At 39.1% G+C, this 24,077-nt stretch overlaps 1 long non-coding RNA gene across 1 annotated transcript in view; it reads left to right on the plus strand.

The window, feature by feature from the left end:
• The window catches only part of LOC116975520, a 33,106-nt gene extending 14,566 nt beyond the window's left edge, over positions 1–18,540 (plus strand). Inside the window, exons 2-3 of the long non-coding RNA XR_004412647.1 lie at positions 13,530–13,607; positions 18,076–18,540. This is a non-coding gene — a long non-coding RNA (uncharacterized LOC116975520). The remainder of the gene's footprint in view (positions 1–13,529; positions 13,608–18,075) is intronic.
• The last annotated feature ends 5,537 nt before the right edge of the window (positions 18,541–24,077 follow it).

Raw genomic sequence — 24,077 nt, forward strand, 5'->3', positions numbered from 1 at the left:
AAAGTCTACAGAGAGATTTATGCCAGTTGGAAGAGTGGGCTGAAAGATGGCAGATGGAGTTTAATGCTGATAAGTGTGAGGTGCTACATCTTGGCAGGACAAATCAAAATAGGACGTACATGGTAAATGGTAGGGAATTGAAGAATGTAGGTGAACAGAGGGATCTGGGAATAACTGTGCACAATTCCATGAAAGTGGAATCTCATGTAGATAGGGTGGTAAAGAAAGCTTTTGGTGTGCTGGCCTTTATAAATCAGAGCATTGAGTATAGAAGTTGGGATGTAATGTTAAAATTGTACAAGGCATTAGTGAGGCCAATTCTGGAGTATGGTGTACAATTTTGGTCGCCTAATTATAGGAAGGATGTCAACAAAATAGAGAGAGTACAGAGGAGATTTACTAGAATGTTGCCTGGGTTTCAGCAACTAAGTTACAGAGAAAGGTTGAACAAGTTAGGGCTTTATTCTTTGGAGCGCAGAAGGTTAAGGGGGGACTTGATAGAGGTTTTTAAAATGATGAGAGGGATAGACAGAGTTGACGTGGAAAAGCTTTTCCCACTGAGAGTAGGGAAGATTCAAACAAGGGGACATGACTTGAGAATTAAGGGACTGAAGTTTAGGGGTAACATGAGGGGGAACTTCTTTACTCAGAGAGTGGTAGCTGTGTGGAATGAGCTTCCAGTGAAGGTGGTGGAGGCAGGTTCGTTTTTATCATTTAAAAATAAATTGGATAGTTATATGGATGGGAAAGGAATGGAGGGTTATGGTCTGAGCGCAGGTATATGGGACTAGGGGAGCTTATGTGTTCGGCACGGACTAGAGGGGTCGAGATGGCCTGTTTCCGTGCTGTAATTGTTATATGGTTATATGGTTATATCCAAGGAGAGATGGTTATGCTTAAAATGGGAATTTACCTATCTAATAAAATAATTCCATGCTGGGGTCAAGGAAAGAGCATTCATGTCTCGGTTCTGTTTCCACCAATCTTTCCACCACTACGCACAAGAAGCACAAGAAACATAAGAAGTGCAAGACGCCATTGTATGCAGATGACGAGAAGTGTGTTCAGCTCTGGCTGTACAATTTCTAATCTTGTGATGTGGACTCGATAAGAAGATTCCATACTAACCTTGTCCTGGGTTTAAATCTACCCCCATTTGGTTGTGTGCCATGCTCTTTAATGTTTGTTTTGAGGGCATCCTTAAAATGTTTGCAGTAGAACAATTTGGATCCTGACACAGGTGTTAAATTCCATGGGGATGGAAAGAAAATGGCTGACAAGAAAGGAGATGTGTAATAATTTAAAACTGAGGACAGAGAAAAGGAGTAAAGATGAGGGAAGATAAAAATAGAACAAAGGGTGGAACAAAGAGAAGAAGGCGGGGGATGAGTAAATCAGGAAAGGTGGGAAAGAAGAGGGAATGAAGAAGTGTTTGTGATTTACTGCCTAGCCCTTGGACTAGACTCCAGCCTTTGGACTAAGCTGTTCTTAAGTTTGGATGTCTGGGTTTTCAAGCTCCTATTTCTTCTACAAGAAAGTAGAGAGAAAAGGTAGAGGCTAGGGTGGCTGGCATCCTTGATGATAATTCCAGCCTTAATAATGCTGGAATGAAAGAAAGTGACGAGTCTATGATGAACTGGGCTGTGTTCGCCATTCTGTGCAGGTTCGGGTGGTCAAGAGCAGAGCAGTTGCCATTTTAGACTGAGATGCATACCATTAGGATACTTTCTGTACTGCATCTGTAAAGCTTCGACCGAATCCTTGTGGACATGCTGTAACGTTTTACATGCCTAAGAAAGTAGATACGCTGATGTGCTTTCTTGGTCACTGCTTCAGTGTGAAGGGACCAGGTTAGGTTGCTGGTGATATGGATCCCAAGGAACTTGAACTTGCTATAGCAGCTCCATTAATGAGAACATGTTTGTGTTCCTTAGGTCTAAAACAAACTCTTTCATCTTGTTAATGTTAAGGGATAGGTTGATGTCCTGACACCATGACACAGGGTTCCGGTCTCTTTGTGCACTCCCTCTCATCGTTTTTGTTAGCATTGTACTTGGTCACACGGACATAGGTGTGCAGGGAAGTGAACATGTAACCCCTGAGGAAAACCAATGTTGAGGGTCTGGTTGGAAAGAATGTTATGATAAATTCTAACCAACTGGTCTATTTTGAGGAAGTCTAGAAGTAAATTGCAGATGCAGGCCCTCAGGCCAAGGACCAGAAGTTTAGGAATGAATTCACCAAAAATCACAAAGTGCTGGAGTAACTCAGTGGGTCAAGCAACTTCTCTGGAGATAGGTGGCATTTTGGGTCAGGATCCTTCTTCAGACCCAAAATCTATCCATGTTCACTAAAGATGCTTCTTAACCTGCCATCTGGAAGAAGTGCGTTGGATCCTAGATGGTGAGAAAGAAAAAGGTAGAAGGGTAGATATGTCACCTCCTGCAGTTCATTGGAACATAAGATCATAAGTGATAGGAGCAGAATTAGGCCATTCAGCCCATCAAGTCTACTCCACCATTCAATGATTGCTGATCTATCTCTTCCTCCTAACCCCATTCTCCTGCTCTCACCTCATAACATCTGACCCCCGTACTAATCAAGTTGCATGGGAAAGTACTATGAGGAGTACTTTAATGGAAGGGGGCATTAGCGGAAATAGAGCTAGGTACCTGAGGAAGGCATGGTACCTTTGGAAAGCTGAAACAAGTGGGGAAGATGTGATTGGCGATGACATCTAATTTAAGGTGACAGAAAATGTGGTGGCAGAAGGCGCTGAATTTGACAACATGAAGAATCTGATCTGGATGGAAGGAGAAGGGATGGAGGGGGAAATGAGAGGAAATGTTCTTGAAATGGAACACACACAGATGAGAGCTTAGCTAATTCTGGCAGAGGGGTAGCTACACCAAAGGGAAAAGAAGGATATGTCTGAAGCTCTAGTTTAGAAAGGGTCATCATCAGAAAAAGAGATGTTGCAGCAGGACAAAGCTGCATGAATGAAGTGAAACATGTATTTTATCCGAAGCAATTTTGTGAGAATGCCAAAATGGAAAAAAAAGATGAGTAATAGTGATGGACATATAATTATTGGAGACATTTCCAGAATTGTAAGGCCCCTTAACATGCCGACATTAGCAACTGCTTTGGTGGTTCCGCTCTACAAATTGCTGATGATTACATTAAAGCCACTGTTGCATATTAACATCTGCAAATGTGAGCAGAATCAGGCTGGGGCAAAAATAAAGTAACAGGTACAGCAATGTAAATGAAAGACTTGAGGAGTTTTAACAGTCTCTGGTTATAATTTCTCAGTTTCAATGTTCCCTTCAATACATTGAAGGAGAACCTCCCTCTTGCCTCTTCAAAATTTATGGAGGCTAATCGCAGAGCCGAGAGCATAGAATCTCAAAATTAATTTTGATGGCGCAGTGGTAGAGCTGCTGCCTTACAGCACTTGCAGCGCTGGAGACCTGGGTTCGATACCGACTACAGGTGCTGTCTGTACAGAGTTTTTACATTCTCCCCGTGACCTGCGTGGGTTTTCTCCAAGATGTTCGGTTTCCTCTCACACTCCAAAGATGCATAGGTTTGTAGGTTAATTGGCTTGCTATAAATGTAAATTGTCCCTAGTGTGTGTAGGATCGTGTTAGTGTGCAGGAATTGCTGGCACTCGGTGGGCTGAAGGGCCTGTTTCCGTACTGTATCTCTTAATTAAACTAAACTAAACTAATTCTTGCTCAATTTGTATTGTCTGAACACAAAATGTAACCTTAGACTTTAGACTTTAGAGATATTGTACAATACAGAAACCGGCCCTTCGGCCCACTGAGTCCATGCCAACCAATGATCACCCATACACAATCCTACACACTAGAGACAATTTACAATTTCTACTGAAGGCAATCAACCTACCATCCACACGTTTTGGGGATGAGGCAGCCGGAGAAAACACTCACCCGGTCGCAGGGAGAATGTACAAACTCCGTACAGACAGTGTCCGTAGTCAGGATCGAACCTGGGTTCTGGCGCTGTAAGGCAGCAACTCTACTGCTGCGCCACCATGCCGCCCTATGCCCTTAACCGAGGCCAGTAAACTGAATAAGTGAGGTGTAGCAACTCCACCAGGGAATATGTAAGCTTGACCAATGAGGTGTAGGCCAAAAAAGTATATCTTTAAGATAGATTACTTAAATAGTAAAATTACCAACATTAGCAGAAAATTATCCTTTTGAAGTGTAGTTTATAACAAGGCACCATTTACATTTTTTGTTAAGTTCATTAGTTCAGAGCTGTTAAGAAATCACACATTATGATATTTTACTGTTACTTCAATCGTTACAACTTTACCAAGTCATCCCACCAAGGCCAGGTATTTAATAGTCAGGGTTCAGCTTCTGTGGTTAGATTTTAATCACTCCAAACCATCAATACATAACAAATTGCAGGTTAAATGCCAGAACCTGTTATTAATCAGGACTGATGATCTAATTTCCTGTTTTGCATAGCTTACAGTATCGGAAATTCACAAAAGTCAGGTTACTGTTACTTCTATGCTGTATTTACCATTTTCAGGTTAGTAACTCCTTTAAAGAAACTTGAAAACAACAGCACAATATGATGCAATCACCTGTCTGTAACTCTCATCACTCTGACACAGCACTGCACAAAATTGCTCGTAAATATGACAGAAACATGGTCATCAATGTCCAAATGGTAGTTATATTTAATATGTTATGCTACCTCTCCACTGAAACACAAATATGCTATTTTTATTACAATTTTATTTTTGTTTCGTTTAGTGCGTTTGTTTAAAAATTTTTAAAAGGTGCAATATTAAAGTTGAAATGTTGTGACATATTTTTTGCATAACCAAGATATCACTTTGACAGAAAATTTGTAACACACAATCATAACTAATATTTAACATTCAAAATCAGGCATTCTGATGCATCTATCTTTCCAATTTAAATTATAACAGCTTGTTAAAAATGTGGCTTATTAAATGCCTATGTGATATTCATGTGGGGTTGCCACAATTAGCAGCAGATAGCTAAATAACCTACTACATTGCCTGAAATTGCAGTCAGAACATAAATAATTAAAGTATTTACTGGTGTAGTAGACCTTTATTACATTTTGAAGAGCTCTATCAGGCGGTTTAATTGTCAAAACCATAACTATTAAGATTGAAGGACAACCATCATCTTACCATGACAATCATTTTACAAGTGAACACAAACCTGCCAGTTATGCAGACATTTGGAGAACAAATATATTCACCGTTTTATTATGTGTCTGATTGAAGCAACGTTATTAATCGGTTTACTTTAACCTAACTGCGTTACTGCCCTTTTTCAGATAGCAGATAAAAGTGCTGCCGTGTGAACAATTTAACTTACTTCATAAACAACGATACCCAGGCTAGATACTTGCTACACTTTCATAACATTACAAATGCAGATGCTACAAAATCACCCGTGATCGTAAACAGCAGAGTAAGTTATTTGTTTCTCTTATTCTAAAACTGTTCTTGCCAAAAGTGTTTTTATTAGTTTTGCCTGATTAATTAACTAATGTCAAGCTACTATGGAAAGGCCGGATTTATGGTGAGCACCGTACTGATTGTTCATCATTACGCCAATTGCATGCAATAAAGTGAATGGACCAGATTTTCTTACAAAGCCAGCATCAATAGTGAGTGTAATTTTAGCCAACTAGCATGCTGATCTCAGCGTCATTAACTTTTCAAATTAGGACTGGCTACAGTGAGCATTAGAATTGGGTGGCCATTTTATTGCGGCAATTTAACATGGATATTTGGTTAATTTGCTGACCTGGAAGTTCTCAGCTGCTCTCAGCATCTTTCTTCTTTTCCAAACAAATGGTTGGTTAGGGTGGCTTATTGATAAACACCCACAGGCAGAGCAACTGTCTATAAACTGCTATTCCTAGAAAGCATCTTCTTGACAAACAGACTCTTCACGAGTCTTTAAACCATTTTAAAGACCAATAAGTCTCTGCCTGCAGTTGTGCTTCTTGTAAACTTTGTTCGAGCTTATCAATATATTTCTCGCCTCTCGTTCATATCATTTACGCTGCTTGCTTACAATTAAGAATTTAATTATCTTGATGTTTTAAATTGCTTGTTTCATTCAATTTTAAACTGTGAGTTCAATTGCTGTGTGAACTCGCTGAAAAGACAAAATTCAATTCAGGGTTAAGTTGTCCAGGAACTAACCAAAGTGTCAGCCCAAGTGTCATCAGGTGTTGCTGATTTTACTTCGGAGTCACGTGAGTGACTACGTGAAGAACCCCGCCAGGACGCATGCGTGTCATATCGCTACACGCATTGCGAAACGTCAGGCGGGGTGGAACGACGTTCCCCCGCCGCGGCAGTTTTAAAAAGCCGGAACCAGCAGGTAAGAGTTACTCTGCGGTCTTTTTGTGTGTTTCCTATACCAACTTACAGGTGGGAAGCATGGACAAGTCTAAGAAACAACAAGGGCTGCGACAAAGCTGGTGGGGGAGGACCGCGGAGTAGCGGGCAGCCAGCAGCGGCCAGCGGCACTTGAATCACCGATAATGGGATCAGCTGTGCCCGATGTCGCTTCCGCACCGGCCAGATCCACTCCGCGGCCGGGCGGTAAGGCAAGACAAAAAACTAACAAAGTCAGAGGAGTCCGACTTTGAGCGACCGTGAGCGCTGGAGCCGGATGGAGCGGTGTGTGGAGCATTTGCTCCAACGTGACAGGCTCCGGGAGATGGAGTCGAGTCACTGTGGGCTCTATGGAAAACCCACAGCAGCACCTCTTGTAGGGCTGCACAGTGCTTCTCCCTCATCAGAAGGGAGCACTGGGGGTCAGTACTGGGCTGATCCTGAAGAGGGGTTAGCCGAAGAAAAATCAAGTGTGCAGGGGATGCAGGAACGAGAAAATCTGCTGGACATGGTGTCCAACTTCATACAGCCAGACCAGACTGGCCAAAACCTGGAGCAAAAGCTTGCTGCCAGTATAGACTATATGTCTTTTAACCAGCTACAAGAACAGGCTGTATTGGACACCACGTCAAGACACCTGGCACCGGGCAACTGTATATCCCTGAATGTTCCAGTAGTCAATACTTGTATATGGAAACATATTGGAATAAGAGTTAGAGGCATGGATGTCAAACTCCAAAAGGTATTAAAACTCCTAACAGCAGGGATAACAGCATTCGCCCGCACAGTGGATGAGAAGGACATGTCCCAGGACCAACAGGATGCACTGGCATTGCTTTGCAACACTCAATACGAGATAAATAGCATCAGGAAGAATGCCATCCGACCCACTTTAAATCCGAAATTCGCGGGTCTGTGCAAACCTGGGAACATAAAACCACCAATACTACTATTTGGAGGTAACCTATCGAAGCAAGTCAAGGAGCTCGATGAGGAAGCAAAAACCCTGGGACTCATAAAAGGGACTTCATCAAAAACCCACTACAGCCACAGACAGCATCGCTACGCACCCACCAGTAGAACAAGACCGACTGGTGAAAGCTCGAAGGTCCGGTACACCAAACATGAGTCTTTTAGGCCATGGCCCAGGCCGGCCTTCTTGGAAGATACGTGAACCTCCAACATCAACCAAACCACAAACCCAGACACCACCGCCTCAACATCAATGAAGGATTTACAAAAAGAAGTAAACCTGCCACTGGTAACTATGGAGGTAGGTGGGTCTGGTTCCCTACAGAATACAGGGAGCATGGAGGTTGGGGGGAGATTACACTCCTTTCTGGATGCATGGAGCATGTTAACTACCGATACTTATATTTTAAGCAGTATCCAGGGATATACAATAGAATTTATACACAAGTACAGCCCTCCAGTTCAACATATACCGAACCGAATGTTTGTACTTTCTGGTAAAGAGAAATCAGAAGCGCATGCTGAACTGGAGAGGCTTTACGCAAAAGGTGTAATTGAAAAATCCCAACACGAACCGCTAGAATTCGTGTCCAATATATTAACCAAAAACAAAAAAGATGGTGGTTGTCGCATCGTCATAGATCTGACCAAATTGAATACATTTGTACAATATATTCATTTTAAAATGGAAACCTTTGTTACTGCTAAACAATTGATTTCCAAAGGTTACTTCATGGCTAGCATCAATTTAAAAGATGCTTACTATTCAGTGCCTATACGAGATGACCACAGATGTTTCTTAAAATTCAACTGGATGGGACAGCTTTGGCAGTATAGAGCGCTGTCAAATGGGTTAACATCAGCCCCCAGACTGTTCACAAAAATTTTGAAACCAGCCCTAGCGTTTCTACGGAAACGAAAACACATGGTCATGGCATATCTAGATGACATACTTATTGTGGGCAAAACTTTGGAATTGGCCAAACAAACTGTAACAGCCACAAAACAGTTATTTGAAAAACTGGGGTTTATTATCCATCCAGTTAAATCTAAATTAACGCCTTCCACTACAATGGACTATTTGGGGTTCACCATTGACTCAGTTCACATGTCGGTGACTTTGCCAAAGGGAAAGGGAATAGACTTAATAGAGGCTTGCAATAACATCATTGACATCAGTAAACCATCCATCAGATTGGTAGCAAAAGTAATTGGCAAAATGGTGGCTGCCTTTCCAGCCACACAATTTGGACCTTTACATTGCCAAAATTTACAGAGAGCAAAAATACAAGCACTCAAAATCAATGCTGGTCATTTTGACAGACCAATGAAGCTACCAATCAAAGCTATAATGGAACTAAAATGGTGGATAGATAACATTTGGCTTTGTTTCAATCCAATCATTATCAGCAACCCTTCAATGGTGCTACAAACTGATGCCAGTGCACTTGGTTGGGGTGCCACCAATTCCATCTCCAGCTGTGGAGGTAGATGGACTGCTCAGGAGGCATCATTATTACTCACACTGGGCATAAACTACCTGGAAATGTTGGGTGCATTCTATGGCCTAAAGTCATATTGTATTGGGTCATATCACCAGCATATTAGACTACAGATTGACAATACCACCGTGGTAGCATATATCAACCACATGGGTGGAAACAAATCGACATCATGTGACAATCTGGCTAATACAATTTGGCAGTGGTGTATCCAGAGAGATATTTGGATATCAGCTACTTACCTACCAGGTAAACTAAATTTAGTGGCAGACACCAGGTCACGCAAATTTAATGAAAACACCGAATGGATATCGTGCTGATATTACAGCACGATATGGAACACCAGATATCGATCTATTCGCATCCAGGCTTAATCACCAGTTATCAAATTATGTTTCATGGGAACCAGACCCTGGGGCAGCGGCGACAGATGCATCTTCGCTGCATTGGGGGAAATTGTTTATTTATGCATTCCCTCCTTTCTGCCTCATCAGTCGGGTATTAAGGAAAATACAGCAGGACTCTGCATCTGGTATTTTGGTAGTACCCGATTGGCCTACTCAACCTTGGTTCCCAGTGATACTGAACATGGTATTAGAACCATGTATCACCATCCCGAATAGACCAGACTTGTTGGTTCATCCCGTAACAAGGGATAGCCACCCATGCCATAACTATTTGAATTTATTAATTTGTAGAGTTTAAAAATACCTCTACTACAGCTGGGACTGACGGACCGAACAGTGAACATGATTTCGGCGGCCCAAAGACAGTCCACCAAAAAACAGTATCTGGTCTATATCAGGAAGTGGGAGATGTATTGTAACAAAAACAGCATCACCTACAGAGATATGAACATCCCGTCTGTTCTGTAATACCTGACAGGCCTCCATTATGATGAGGGGCTCAGTTAGTGTCATCAACTGCGCCAGAATTGCCTTATCAACTTATCTATGCCAAGGAACAGAGCGTCACTCTGTTGGAACTCACCCACTGGTAACGAAACTTATGAGGGGAATTTTTAATACCAATCCCCCAAGAACCAGGTACTCCCAAATATGGGATGTGAGTATTGTCCTGAAGATGCTCAGGAATTGGTCTCCAGCAACAGCTCTGTCCCTACATAGACTGACATTAAAAACAGTCATGCTAATGGCATTGGTCACGGCACAAAGGGTACAGTCATTACATAAATTAAGACTGGACAACATGACTTCTTCATCTGAAAATATTACGTTTCATATTTATGAATTAGTAAAGCAGAACAGACAGGGATCAGCGGGCCTCAATATAGAATTTAGGTCTTACCCAACAGATGATCGTCTCTGTATAGTAAGACATTTGTCGTTATACATGGAGAAAACGAAAATCATCAGAGGCAATGAGAAGGCACTTTTAGTCAGCCATATGCAACCACACAAAAGAGTGATGGTCCAGACCATCTCAAGATGGCTGAAACAGGTTCTAACACAGGCTGGGGTGGATACTACTATTTTTAAATCTCATTCCACCAGGGCTGCAGCTACATCAGCAGCTATGCAGTTGGATGTACCAATGGACCAAATCCTCAAGGTAGCAGGATGGTCAGGGGAAAAAACATTCCAACTATTTTATAATAAACCAGTCATGAAACCTGGAACGTTTGCAGAAACAATTTTAAGTTCTGTAATTTAATTTACCCCATAAATAGGGGTTATAATTTGTGTTAATAAATTTCATGGATTTTAATGTCAGATTCATGTCTAAATTATGTTGACACAATTCCTCCTACAGTCATTAAGGCAGATGTGATGCATGGACTCGTTTCCACGGCATGAAATCACAGAGCTTTGAAATCTTCACGTAGTCACTCACGTGACTCCGAAGTAAAATAGTAAGATTAAACGAGAACTTACCAGTTCGAAGTTTGATCATTATTTTATGAGGAGTACGTTGAGGGAATACTGCCCTCCGCTCCCACCCATGATCATATACTCAACTGGTATTTCTTTCTCTAATCTTACTATGTTTAAGTCATTACAGTTATCTGTGATTTCACACCGCTGCTTTGAAGAATGACACGCATGTGCCCTGGCGGGGTTCTTCACGTATTCCCTCAACGTACTCCTCATAAAATAATGATCAAACTTCGAACTGGTAAGTTCTCGTTTAATCTTACTATTTTAGAGCATTTAATTCAAAACATGGTATATTGGCCTTTCTTGCAAATGAGTTGAATTTTAGAAATAGGAATCTATTGTTACAATTGTTCAGGGTTTTGATAAGCCCGCACTTGGAGTAAAGTGCAAGGTTTTAATTTTTTTATTTATGAGAAGATATACTGATTCAAAACAGTTATGGGCATCCAAATAAATTAAATCTATATTCTTTGGAATTTAGAAGAATGTGTGGTGATCTTCTTGATATATATGATCCTAAAGAGGCGTGAAAGGATGGATGTCAAGATATTTCAACTGGTGGAAGAATCTCAAATGAGGAGATATTGTTAAGGGAGCAGTTATTCAAAACTGAGGTGTGTTAGGATTTTTTCTCGCAGATGATGGTGCTCCTCTGGAGCTCTGTACCTCAGCCAGTTGCAGAGGCTAGATTATTAAAGGTATGTAAATCAGAACAAAGATATTTTTGAAAGATTTGGGATGTGGCGACAATATAAATTTGACCCAAGAGGGGACAAGGTCCAGGGTAGATCTATCATAATCTTATTGCATGATGGAACAGGTTTTGAGGCGCTGAATTATGTACTGCTGCTTCTGTAGTCATATATTTAGAGAAGAGGTTTCAAACCTTTATGGTAAGGGGCAAGTGATATAGTGGACAACTGAGGAAGAACTTTGTTAACCAGCGGAAGTTTGGAATCTGCAATGCTCTGCATGAGTTGATGGTGGAGACAAGTACTCTACAAACATTTACACATTATTTAGACAACCATTTGAATCACAGAAACATTGAAAGGTGTAGATCAAGTTCTAGTGAATGCGATGAACATACAGTTCTTTCAGTTCATACAGGATGCTTTCTTGGTCGGCGACTATAACAGTGATTCCAATGTAACAGAAGAGAGCCAGTTTTGACATTTATACCACACACAAGAATCAACAATTTAATCAGAGCCACATAATCAGAAAGCAACAACAAAAGTTAGAAGCAATCTCCATCTCCATTAATACGTATTATATACAAACACTAGATTTGCATGCAAGGGGTCTGAACTTGCCTTTGATTGTTCCAACGTCTGTGCAAGTGGAGGTTTTACAATTACCTTAACATCTTTTCACTTCGTAGATGGCTCTAGATTAAGGGGGTAAATTTGTTGATTCTGGATTTGTACATAATTTTTCTCGTTGACTGACTGTGTTTGGTTCTGGTTCTGTTCAGTATCTGTTCATCATTAGTTGTTCATAAATAAGTGAAATAACATAATTATGTGCTATTAAAGTTGCCAGGGGTAAACGGAACAAAAAAGTTGGGAACCCCTGCTCTAGATCTATATTTAATATCCTACCATTTTATCTCAGATTTTTGCTATTTGTTCTTTGTATCGCAACCGTTTTCATACAGTGAGGTGCTGTATTTGAGAGACTGACTTTCATGTTTGGAACTTTGGTTCAAACAACTGACACTGATGAGATGAAAGTCAACTCCACTTCCCAGCTCTGTGAAGTGAGTTGAGAAATCTTAATGTGGTTAAAAAGCAAAAGCCTGCCATACAAAATCCTGATGCTCGACCAACTGCGCTATTTGGCCACCACCGAAGAATGAGTTTATTTTTAAATCTCCAGGCACATAAGCAAAAATGAAAATCTGCAAGACATAAAGGCAATGATCTGTATGAAAATGGGGAAAACAATATTAGTTTCATTCGTGAAGGAGATCTACGTAATTAAATTGCTATTTTATCATCTGTAAGTAATGCACCCTCCATGTAGAAACTTCACTGTTTTTTATTTTCCCTGTCTGCACATAGCAGCTTGATTTAAAATATTTTTTGCATAATTTTAAAATTGATTTTAACGTGCTTCTTATCAGCTTTTAGCAAGCGATCACTTACCCGTGTCAATCCATTGGAAACACAGCATATCCGAAGATCTGTTTTTGGTTGAACCATTGATGTAAGACATTTGCACGTCTCTGTAGTGTTAGGAATCTCGCCGCATTTTGCAGGGTATTTTGTTCGACAGAATTAAACCATCAGAACCCCTAAGGAAAACAGCATTAAATGACAGTTCCTTATAAAGGCAATTTAAATTTCACCGATCTTGATATTTTTGTCCAAATGTTTATAAACTGTGTTGATGAACGAATAGATTACTCATGCTATTTGTGAACTACTCTTTAAATCATTGTGCAACCTACAATAGATATATTTGATAAACATGTCAACACTGACAAATGGTTTTTCACAAATGGTTTTTCTAAATGTAGGACAAACGATTAAGTGCAAAGACAAGAATTATATTATTTACATTGATGCATCATTTCCAGTTGTCAAATATTGCTTGCAATTATATAATGATTTAAATGCTGTGCGTTTAAATGCTGCAGCTTCTTATAATGGATCACCCTTGCAACCCCTATCTGATGTTCATGGGATGCACAATGCAATGCATCATTTGCAGCTTTGCTGGGGAACCTGACCTACCATGTCCTGGGAGCATCTGTCATTGAACACTCCTGGGATCTGGGTGGCCAGCAAGGTAAGTAGAACACTTACCTATTCCCCTTCATTAATAAAACTGATCTGCATCCACACTATCCTCCATCTCCCGCCCCCTAATCCTTTGCTCACCTTATCTTTATGGAGCTTCCCCCACCTCCACTCTCACAAGCCAATGCTCCAGCTTCTGTCCCCTCAATCCCTCAAATGCAAAATAATTTTGATTCATTGGGACATCCCAACGTAGCTATGCCATCCCAGCACATCCTTTAAGGCATATTAAAACTCATAGGCATTTGACTTCCACAGATCTATTTACATTCACAGCAACAAGATTTTCAATTCACTTCTGAGGTACTGTTATTTTCAGTTGTTCAGTTGTTTTCCTTTACTTCCATTAAATATATACCTCCAGTCATCTTGTTCATTTGCTTTATCACCTGTTTTAGATTTTAAGAACAGTAAAAGCTTCCATCTGGAATGTAATTCCATTATATTGGAATGTAATTCCTGACTAAGGGTGCTGTCTGTACGGAGTTTGTACATTCTCCGCGTGACCGCGTGGGTTTTATCCGAGATCTTCTGTTTCCTCCCACATTCCAAAGACATACAGGTTTGTAGGTTAATTGGCTTGGTATAAGTGTAAATTATCCCTAGCGTGTGTAGGATAGTGTTAATGTGCAGGATTGCTGATCAGTGCAGACTTGGTGGGCCGAAGGGCCTGTTTCCTTGCTGTATCTCTAAACTAAACAAAAACATATTTTTCCCCTTTATTCTTTAAATGTAATGGTTAATACTTAACAATCTTTGTTTCTTTTGAATGGAATAGTTAACACGGTGGAACATTTTGCAGAGTTTTTTGCCCCACACCTTCACCTACCCAGATATGCAACCAGCGTGGAGTTTGCATGTTCTGCCTGTGACCCCCATGGTTTTCTTTAGGTCCTCGATTTCCCTTCCTCTTCCAAAGTCACGCAGGTTGGCAGGTTAATTGCCTATTGTAAATTGCGACATTGTGTCTAGATGAAGGGCAGAATTTCAGGTGAATTGATGGGAATGTGTAGAGAATAAAACAGCATTTGATGTTTTATTTGTTTTGAGTGTAATTGGGTGTTTGATGGTCAGGATTGTCTCAGTGGGACAAAAGTTATGTTTTTTGGGCGCTTTATGACTCCGTGTCTCAATGACTTTTATTTTTAACTATGATAGGTAACACTATTTTGAGGAAAGTAAACATATTGATTGCTAAGATGCTCGATCTACACTACTGAATGGTCAAGCAGGCAAATGTAAATAGGTCAGTCATGGGCTGTGTTGAAATACTTAATCATGAACTTAAGAAAACATTTATGAAGTTGCAAACTAAAACTCTGAGCTACCTTTGAACAAGCCCATTCTATTTAGAGTTTGAATTTTAAGGAATAGTATATTTCTTGATAGTAAATGGAAGAAAGATTAGGGGCAACAGAATTTAACATGGAACTGTGAAATTAAAACTACTCAGCAGCAAAGTGGATTAGAAAGTATTTAGTTCAAAGCTGTAGAGCCATCTACTGACTATTTATACAAACATTTTATTGTGAGTTATCATAAGTAGGATAATGTGTTTAGAATCGGGTGACTTTAAGATGCAATGGTTGGATTAAGTGCAAAGACAGTTTTGATAACTTTAGACAAATACTAAAAATAAGAAGTGTATTTAAAGTGCTTTAAAAGAAATATATTATTAAAAGTGCTCTGCTAACTTTTTCTTAATAGGTTTGGCAAGGTCAGTCAAAGGATTGAGGCCTATTTTGGTAGTGTTACTGCGTGGCAATGTGCATGAAAATTGTGTTTAAAATGCTTAATGTTTGTGGATTCCAATGTCTATTGTGTTTATGAGAACCGAAGTAAATTTAAATTTGGCCTATATAGATCAACAAAAGGAAATGGCATCCCTTTGGAACATGAAAGACCATAATTAGAGCTTTGGTCTGCATAGAATAATGTTAAAAATGAAAGTTCTTACTTTGAATGCTCCGTCTATTTGTTCAATTTTTTTCTCAAATATTTAAGCCAAATTGAAGAACCCTTGAAGTAAAATTGCATGAGATGTGATAAAAATCTGTATAGTCTGTGCAAAAATAAATATACATCACTTGATAGGAATTTCAGAAGAAATGCTGATGCTTTTGCAGAATTAACAGCTGAAATAATGTATTACGCGCACATGGCTTATGTTTGAAATATCAAATAACTTGACAGACAAGAACAAGACTGAGGGAAGAGGGAAATGATCTGTCAGGGAGAAAATAATCTGATTAATCAATTCCCCAAATCAATTTTCTGGTTTAACTTTTATTTTTTATATCTAGTCAACAGGCACTGCAGTTGGGAACCAGCATTTGACTTGCTGGTGCAATTACATAGCACCCTCTAGTGCTAAACATTCATAAAAAAACAACAATGGCTTTATTTATTCTCAAAGTAGCAGAGTTGAAAGCAATTACATACATTTTTACGTGACATAAATTAAAGGCAGAAATATTGCCTTTCTCTCCACATATTTTGGTGACAATTGCTCCCTTTCCTGACCTGATGTGGCTAATGATAGTCCATCTTTTAACATGTCGACACTTGCTTTCTGAATCCAAATCATGAACTTTTGATGGGCCTTCAGATGTTAACAATGGTTATGATAAACTGGTTAACTAAACACTAAGTATGTTTACCGAAAACCTCTACCTAAAAGGAAAATATTGACTGGAACTTTACATGTAAAACCTTTACACAATCTCTTTCATTTTTATTCCAAATATGATGGGTTTTTATACAAAACAAACAGTTTCATATTGATTTTAATTTTGACTTTCCCAAGTTCATTAGGTTTTATATGTAACATGTCTACATTGACTTGCATTTGAGTTTGGGGATGTGTACAGTTAAATATGCTGAACATACAATACATATTTTTCTAAATCCATCTGCCAGCATTAAATCAAAATGTATTTTAAATTATTCAGTTTCTAACAATACATACACTTATTCAGCTTTGCAAACCATAATACATTGGCAACAAACCTTGCGCCCAATTAATGTTCTTGTTGTATACAAAATAACAAGTACTAGTTCTTGTGCAGGTTTACTTGGTTTTAGAAACATAGAAACAGAAAATAGGTGCAGGAGGAAGCCATTCGGCCCTTCGAACCAGCACCACCATTCATTGTGATCATGGCTGATCGTCCCCAATCAATAACCCGTGCCTGCCTTCTCCCCATATCCCCTGATTCCACTAGCCCCTAGAGCTCTAACTAACTCTCTCTTAAATCCATCCAGTGACTTGGCCTCCACTGCCCTCTGTGGCAGGGAATTCCACAAATTCACAACTCTCTGGGTGAAAAAGTTTTTTCTCACCTCAGTCTTAAATGGCATCCCCTGTATTCTAAGACTGTGGATCCTGGTTCTGGGCTCGCCCAACATTGGGAACATTTTTCCTGCAACTAGCTTGTCCAGTCCTTTTATAATTTTATATGTTTCTATAAGAACCCCCTCATCCTTCTAAACTCCAGTAAATACAAGCCTAGCCTTTTCAATCTTTCCTCATATGACAGTCCCACCATCCCAGGGATCAATCTCGTGAACCTACGCTGCACTGCCCAATCACAAGGATGTCCTTCCTCAAATTAGGAGACCAAAACTGTACACAATACTCCAGATGTGGTCTCACCAGAGCCCTATACAACTGCAGAAGTTTTCTTCTCCCCTTTTGTCATTCTCTTCTAATTCTTGATTTCAACCAGTATCCACATCACTAGTTTTCAGAATTTTGGAATATTTTTCAGTGTGGCATTCTAGGCTGTTCCTTTCCTTTCCATAGTACATTTGGGTGGAAACAAATTGCAGCATTTTATTTTCTGCTTCTTTTTAATTAATTTCAGCATAAACTGATGACGTAAACTGGGAGTTGAAGACCTACACAGTTTTGTGCCACCCTAAGCCAAATCCTTGCCTACTAATCCAGTAGGAGAGCTACATACAGTACATAATGATTAATTTTGTTTTAAGATTTTTTTCCTCAGGTTACATAGAAGGCTGACTTGTTTCACTGCAGTGAATGAGTAGGTGAATTGACAAGGTTGCTTTGGCATAAGATGCAATTTTGTTTTAATGGTGACTTACAGAAAGAAACCGAAAGCCAGATCAGCAAAGGTTTCCTTAGCTAACAAACTAAACCATCCAGCAATTCCAGAACAGGTGCTTGTAATATTTTCCGCTCAATAGATGGTCAAGATAAATCTACTTTATAAAACTAGATATGCCAACGTATGATTTTGTTACAACTGAGGTTTAATTGCATTCATTTATTTCCATAATTTTTAACATGGCACATTATTTATTCAGATTCTTAATATAATGCATTTACTTCATTAGCAAGCTAGGCATAGAAAGTTGTTTGTGCGCCCTCAGAGAATGAACTTGGCATCCTGACATTTGTTCAGCTACACGACTGCAATGATCCATTTCTACAGGGCAACATTGAAATCAAGTGAAATTGTTGACTGCCACTGCAGGGAGAGGATGAATAAGATTACAGCAAGGAATGAGGAGGCTTGGAACTTTACATGTCGGTATAAATGTGCTTGGATGGGATACTCTGCCACAAAGACTGCTTATGAATTGTTCAATGAATTAACTGAGACACTTTGAAGTGAATCTATTTTAAACAAAAGTGAAATCAAATGTGGAAAACATTTCAATCAGATTTAATCGGACTAATGTTTTTAATTGCAGCTTTAAAAAAAAACCTGATGTAATGTTTCATAATCAGACAAGAACTAATAGATCTGACATATTTGGGTATCTAGTAATTTACCCCTTGGTACCATTAACCATTTGAGTGTACAATCAATTGCTACTCTGTAAATCTGCTACTCCAAAATCCTGCCCCAATTGAAAGGAAGCATTTAATGGTGCAAACTACTTTTTCCCCATTAATAAAATCTATATTCACATTTATGATTTCTGTTCTTTTGGTAGTCTCATTAATTTACATTTTCAATTACACTCTGAAGTATATTTTAATAGTAAAAAGTAACTTGCCTTAATTGTTAATTATTTCAATTTGTATAATGTTATATCTTTACACGTTTTAATTGGATGCAGACGCTATGTAGCACACATGTGATCCAAGTCATAGATTTACATCTATCTGAAATTTATTGCTCATTATATTGTTTTAATGGAAACTAATGCGGCTGTCTCATGTGTCACTAAAAAAAATAGACTCACTGGGTATTAAGTCATTTTGGGATCTTACTTAGTAAAAATGTGTGTCTCAACATAGAGCAACAATGGCTATCCTTCCCATATTCCCCATCCTTAAAAGTAGCCGAATGATTGCTGATGGAGAAAATCCTAACCATTTTAAATAAAGTACTAAGTGACATTTAGTGATAACACAGAGTGATAATGTGTTGTATGGCTACATTTGCTCCTCTGTTGCTGAATTAGTTAATAGTGAGATACTATTATCATGCATTCAGTGAAGTCAGCTTCAGCATTGGATTATGGAAAGTCTTTGTAAAAGACTGAAGATGTCCAGTGAATCGATAGCTCTCATCAGGTTGAAAGGCATTTTCTTATTCTATATGTTAACTTCTTAGAGAATTATAAGGAGCATTGATCCAAATACAGTTTCTCACTGTGTGTCTTCTTCTATTCAATCCCAATTCTAACCTTCTGAACAGACACTTTAAAAGGGTTATTTGTTGATGAGACTAAAAGCTGAGACAAAGCTAAGTCAATGCAGGAATATCTCCAATTAATCATTTGATTGATATTTACAAAATATACATCTAATTGATATCATGGACAAAAATCATGAATTATAATTAGAAGGGTTAGAGATACGTACACTTAATTAGATAATCAATTGTTTTAAACAGTACACTTTGTTATTTATCAGGTTGGTCTGACATATGAAGGGGATTAGTCTTATTTTTTTGATACAAGGAAGATACAGTGAACTGGCTTTTAAATTTGTGATTAATGGTGCTTTAATTTGTCTCCATATTTGGAGCACTTTAGACTGAAAACTATTTGTCTCTTTCAACTTAACAAATTTGGAAAGAAATCAACAAATCAAATCAGGTTCAGTTTGGTAGATGATCAACAACTAATTTAAGAAACTTTAGTTTAATAGGAAAGAAAGCAGGTTGAATAGCATATATGGTTGTCCAAAGAAATGCAGTATTAATTTTCATCAGGCGAGAACATTATACCATTTAATGATCTTTCTAATTTAATAATCTTTCTGATTGTTTGTCTGGTTTGAAAATCCATTTACACTGCAGTGGACTTGAAACATTTATTTCTCTAATATGATTCCTTGTTAAATTAGGATCGAGAAATGTCGATGAATGCAAATACAATCATAATATTGGCATTGGTATTAGTAATGGTATTGGTTTATTATTGTAGCAAGATGCAGTGAAAAACTGTTTTGTGTGCAATCCAGTCAAATCATACATTGGGTGAGTACAATCAAGCTGTACTAGTTACAAAAGATAGTGCAAAGAGAAAAATGACCAGAGTACTGATTACAGGGCAAAAGCATTGCAGTGTTACAGCAGCAGAGAAAGTGCAGATAAAAAAAGTGCATGGGTTTCAATGAAATAGGTCGGGTAAATGGGACTACATGAGAGTTCTGTTCAATAGAGTGATAACTAATAGTCTAACTAGTAGTTGGGTACTCAATAGGAAGTTAAATAAGTTCCTAATAAAAAGAGAAAAATCCAAACCCATCGAGATAGAAAAGGAGAGGTGAACTAATTGAATAGTGTTTTCAAGGGGCCGAGACACTCATATGCATCACATAGGCTCTTTTCCTAACTGTACTGAGAGATTCTCTCAAAAGAAGTGTTCTAATAACTTGAATTACTTTATTACGGAGTTACCAATCATTTTTGCATTGAGACAGATATCAAGCAGTGTCTGAAAATTAAAGTATACAGCTTCTTTCAAATTAAATAGCTGTGGAATTGATGAAGATGTTTGGAACATTAGACAAGAAAAAGGCTGGTTTAAACCCTGGTCTGGGTGGCATTGTGAATGGTACAAATGTATAATTATCATGACTATTTCTGCAGGTTAGAAACATACCTTAAACAAAAAGGGAACTATAAAATCATGTCCAATGGCCCAGATTATCCTGAAATTAATTCATAATAATTTTTAAACACTTCTAAATGCCTCAGGCCAAAATTATGTTTTGTCAGCTTTGCCAGCCAGCTAAACTGGGATGTGGAATACCAGGCTGTCATAGTTCGCTACTGCATTGCTGATTACGAGGTTTATTCTGGACTTAACACTTGATGGCATTTAGGTCCAGAATATTAGGCTGTATTGCTGTATTAGGCTCTCCGGTCAGTTTGTAGCTAGCTTCTTCAAAGAAATATGGATCTAGTTCTTGATAGGCACCACCAAACTAAAGGCAAGTATTAGATGCTGTCTGATCCATTGAGTAACTCCAGCACGGTGCAAGGCGCCACGATGCACAGCGGTAGAGCTGCTGCCTTACAGCGCCAAAGGCCCGGGTGTTGTCTGCACGATGTTTGTACGTTCTCCCCATGACCACGTGGGTTTTCTCCAGTTTCCTACCACCCTCCAAAGACGTACAGCTTTGTAGGTTAATTGGCTCCAGAAAAAATCGCAAATTGTCCCTCGTGTGTAGAAAAGTGCTAGTACATGGGGATCGCTAGTCGACGTGGACGCGGTGGGCTGAAGGACCTGTTTCCATGCTGTATCTCTAAACTAAACTAAAGTAAACTAAACACTTAGTGTCCTTTTGTATAAACTTGCATCTGCAGTTCCTCATATCTGTAAAAAGTACAGGCACGTCAAATCGAGTTTATTGTTGTATGTACAAGTACTGTGAAGTATGGGAATAATGAAAATCTTATTTGCAGCAGCATCTTTGGCACATTGGCTCAGAAAGCACATAAAAACAAACGATGCATAAATTAGACTTAAATTGCTCATAAAATGTCATCAGCTCACCACTGTCAGGAAATTCTGACCCATTATTTAAATACCAGTCACTGCTTGCTTTTTCCAATGCAGCTGCTCTGGTAACTGCATCTATATCTTTCATTTTGCTTCTTATTTTGGCATTAACGTCAATTTCAGTGTTCATATTTAATACTGCAGTTTAGTTATTCTAGCGTTTTCTTATTCTGTTCCATAGAAAATGGGTTGCTTAATAACATGGTCAAATTGGCAAAATTCATGCATTAGAGAAAATTAAGTTTGAACAACGTTGAAATCAGGAATGGAAACTGAGCAGTCCTTGTGATTTCTAGTCAGATTTCCTGCACTGACACCAGTTCCTCTCATCCCTTGATATCTAAAAATCTAACCATCATCAACAAATTAGCCACCACTGCCATCTTGTGTGGAGACTTTCAATGTTTCGCTACCTCTGGATGAAGACATTTCTTATCTGGAACTTTTCATCACGGATGGCCCTTTATTTTGAGACTGACCTTTGTCTCAGATACCCTAGCCAAGGGAAAAATATATATTCCAGCATCTACCCTAACAAGCTTTGTAGATGTGTTTCATCGAAATCACCTCTCATTTTTCTAAACTCAAGGTAGTATTTCCCCTCAGATGACAGACTCATCATCTCAGGAGTCGACCTGATGAAACCTTGCGCACTCCCTCAATCCCACATCCTTTCTTTAGTAGGGAGACCTGGCTTGTACACAATAGTTGTACACTGAAGTGATATCACCAAGGCACTGGATAATTGGAGCAAGGTAGCTCTATTCTTGAACTGAGACCAGTTTGAAATAGACCAACATACAATTTGGCTTCCTAAATGCTTGTTGACCTTCCTTTTTAGCTTTCAATGATTCTTTTACAAGGATGCCCAGGTCACTCTGTATTCCAATAGCATTTAAATACACACTATTTACAAAACATTCTGTGCTTTCTTTTGCAACCAAAGTGGCATGTCTGTGGACCTTCACTTAGCCGTACAGACTGCTTCCAAGCCCACTTTCTAACACATGCTTGGCAAGAAGCATTTCAAATGTAATTAGAAACGGGAATAGTCCCCGAGGATTGGCGTACTGCGCATGTTGTTCCATTGTTTAAATAGGGTTCTAAGAGTAAACCTAGCAATTATAGACCTGTTAGTTTGACTTCAGTGGTGGGCAAATTAATGGAAAAGATACTTAGAGATAATATATATAAGCATCTGGATTAACAGGGTCTGATTAGGAACAGTCAACATGGATTTGTGCCTGGAAGGTCATGTTTGACTAATCTTCTTGAATTTTTTGAAGAGGTTACTAGGGAAATGGACGAGGGTAAAGCAGTGGATGTTGTCTATATGGACTTTAGTAAGGCCTTTGACAAGGTTCCTCATGGAAGGTTGGTTAAGAAGGTTAAACTGTTGGGTATAAATGCAGGAATAGCAAGATGGATTCAGCAGTGGCTGAATGGGAGAAGCCAGAGGGTAATGGTGGATGGCTGTTTGTCGGGTTGGAGGCAGGTGACTAGTGGGGTGCCTCAGGGATCTGTGTTGGGTCCTTTGTTGTTTGTCATGTACATCAATGATCTGGATGAAGGGGTGGTAAATTGGATTAGTAAGTATGCAGATGATACCAAGATAGGGGGTGTTGTGGATAATGAAGAGGATTTCCAAAGTCTACAGAGTGATTTAGGCCATTTGGAAAAATGGGCTGAAAGATGGCAGATGGAGTTTAATGCTGATAAATGTGAGGTGTTACACCTTGGCAGGACAAATCAAAATAGGACGTACATAATAAATGGTAGGGAATTGAAGAATACAGTTGAACAGAGGGATCTGGGAATAACCGTGCATAGTTCCTTGAAGGTGGAATCTCATATAGATAGGGTGGTAAAGAAAGCTTTTGGTATGCTAGCCTTTATAAATCAGAGCATTGAGTATAGAAGCTGGGATGTAATGTTAAAATTGTACAAGGCATTGGTGAGACCAAATCTGGAGTATGGTGTACAATTTTGGTCGCCCAATTATAGGAAGGATGTCAACAAAATAGAGAGAGTACAGAGGAGATTTACTAGAATGTTGCCTGGGTTTCAACAACTAAGTTACAGAGATAGGTTGAACAAGTTAGGTCTTTATTCTCTGGAGCGCAGAAGGTTAAGGGGGGACTTGATAGAGGTCTTTAAAATGATGAGAGGGATAGACAGAGTTGATGTGATCAAGCTTTTCCCTTTGAGAATAGGGAAGATTCAAACAAGAGGACATGACTTCAGAATTAAGGGACAGAAGTTTAGGGGTAACATGAGGGGGAACTTCTTTACTCAGAGAATGGTAGCGGTGTGGAATGAGCTTCCAGTGGAAGTGGTGGCGGCAGGTTCGTTGGTATCATTTAAAAATAAATTGGATAGGCATATGGATGAGAAGGGAATGGAGGGTTATGGTATGAGTGCAGGCAGGTGGGACTAAGGGAAAAAAGTTGTTCGGCACGGACTTGTA

The sequence above is a fragment of the Amblyraja radiata genome, chromosome 7 (assembly GCF_010909765.2).
Source record: "Amblyraja radiata isolate CabotCenter1 chromosome 7, sAmbRad1.1.pri, whole genome shotgun sequence".
Taxonomy (NCBI): Eukaryota; Metazoa; Chordata; class Chondrichthyes; order Rajiformes; family Rajidae; genus Amblyraja; species Amblyraja radiata.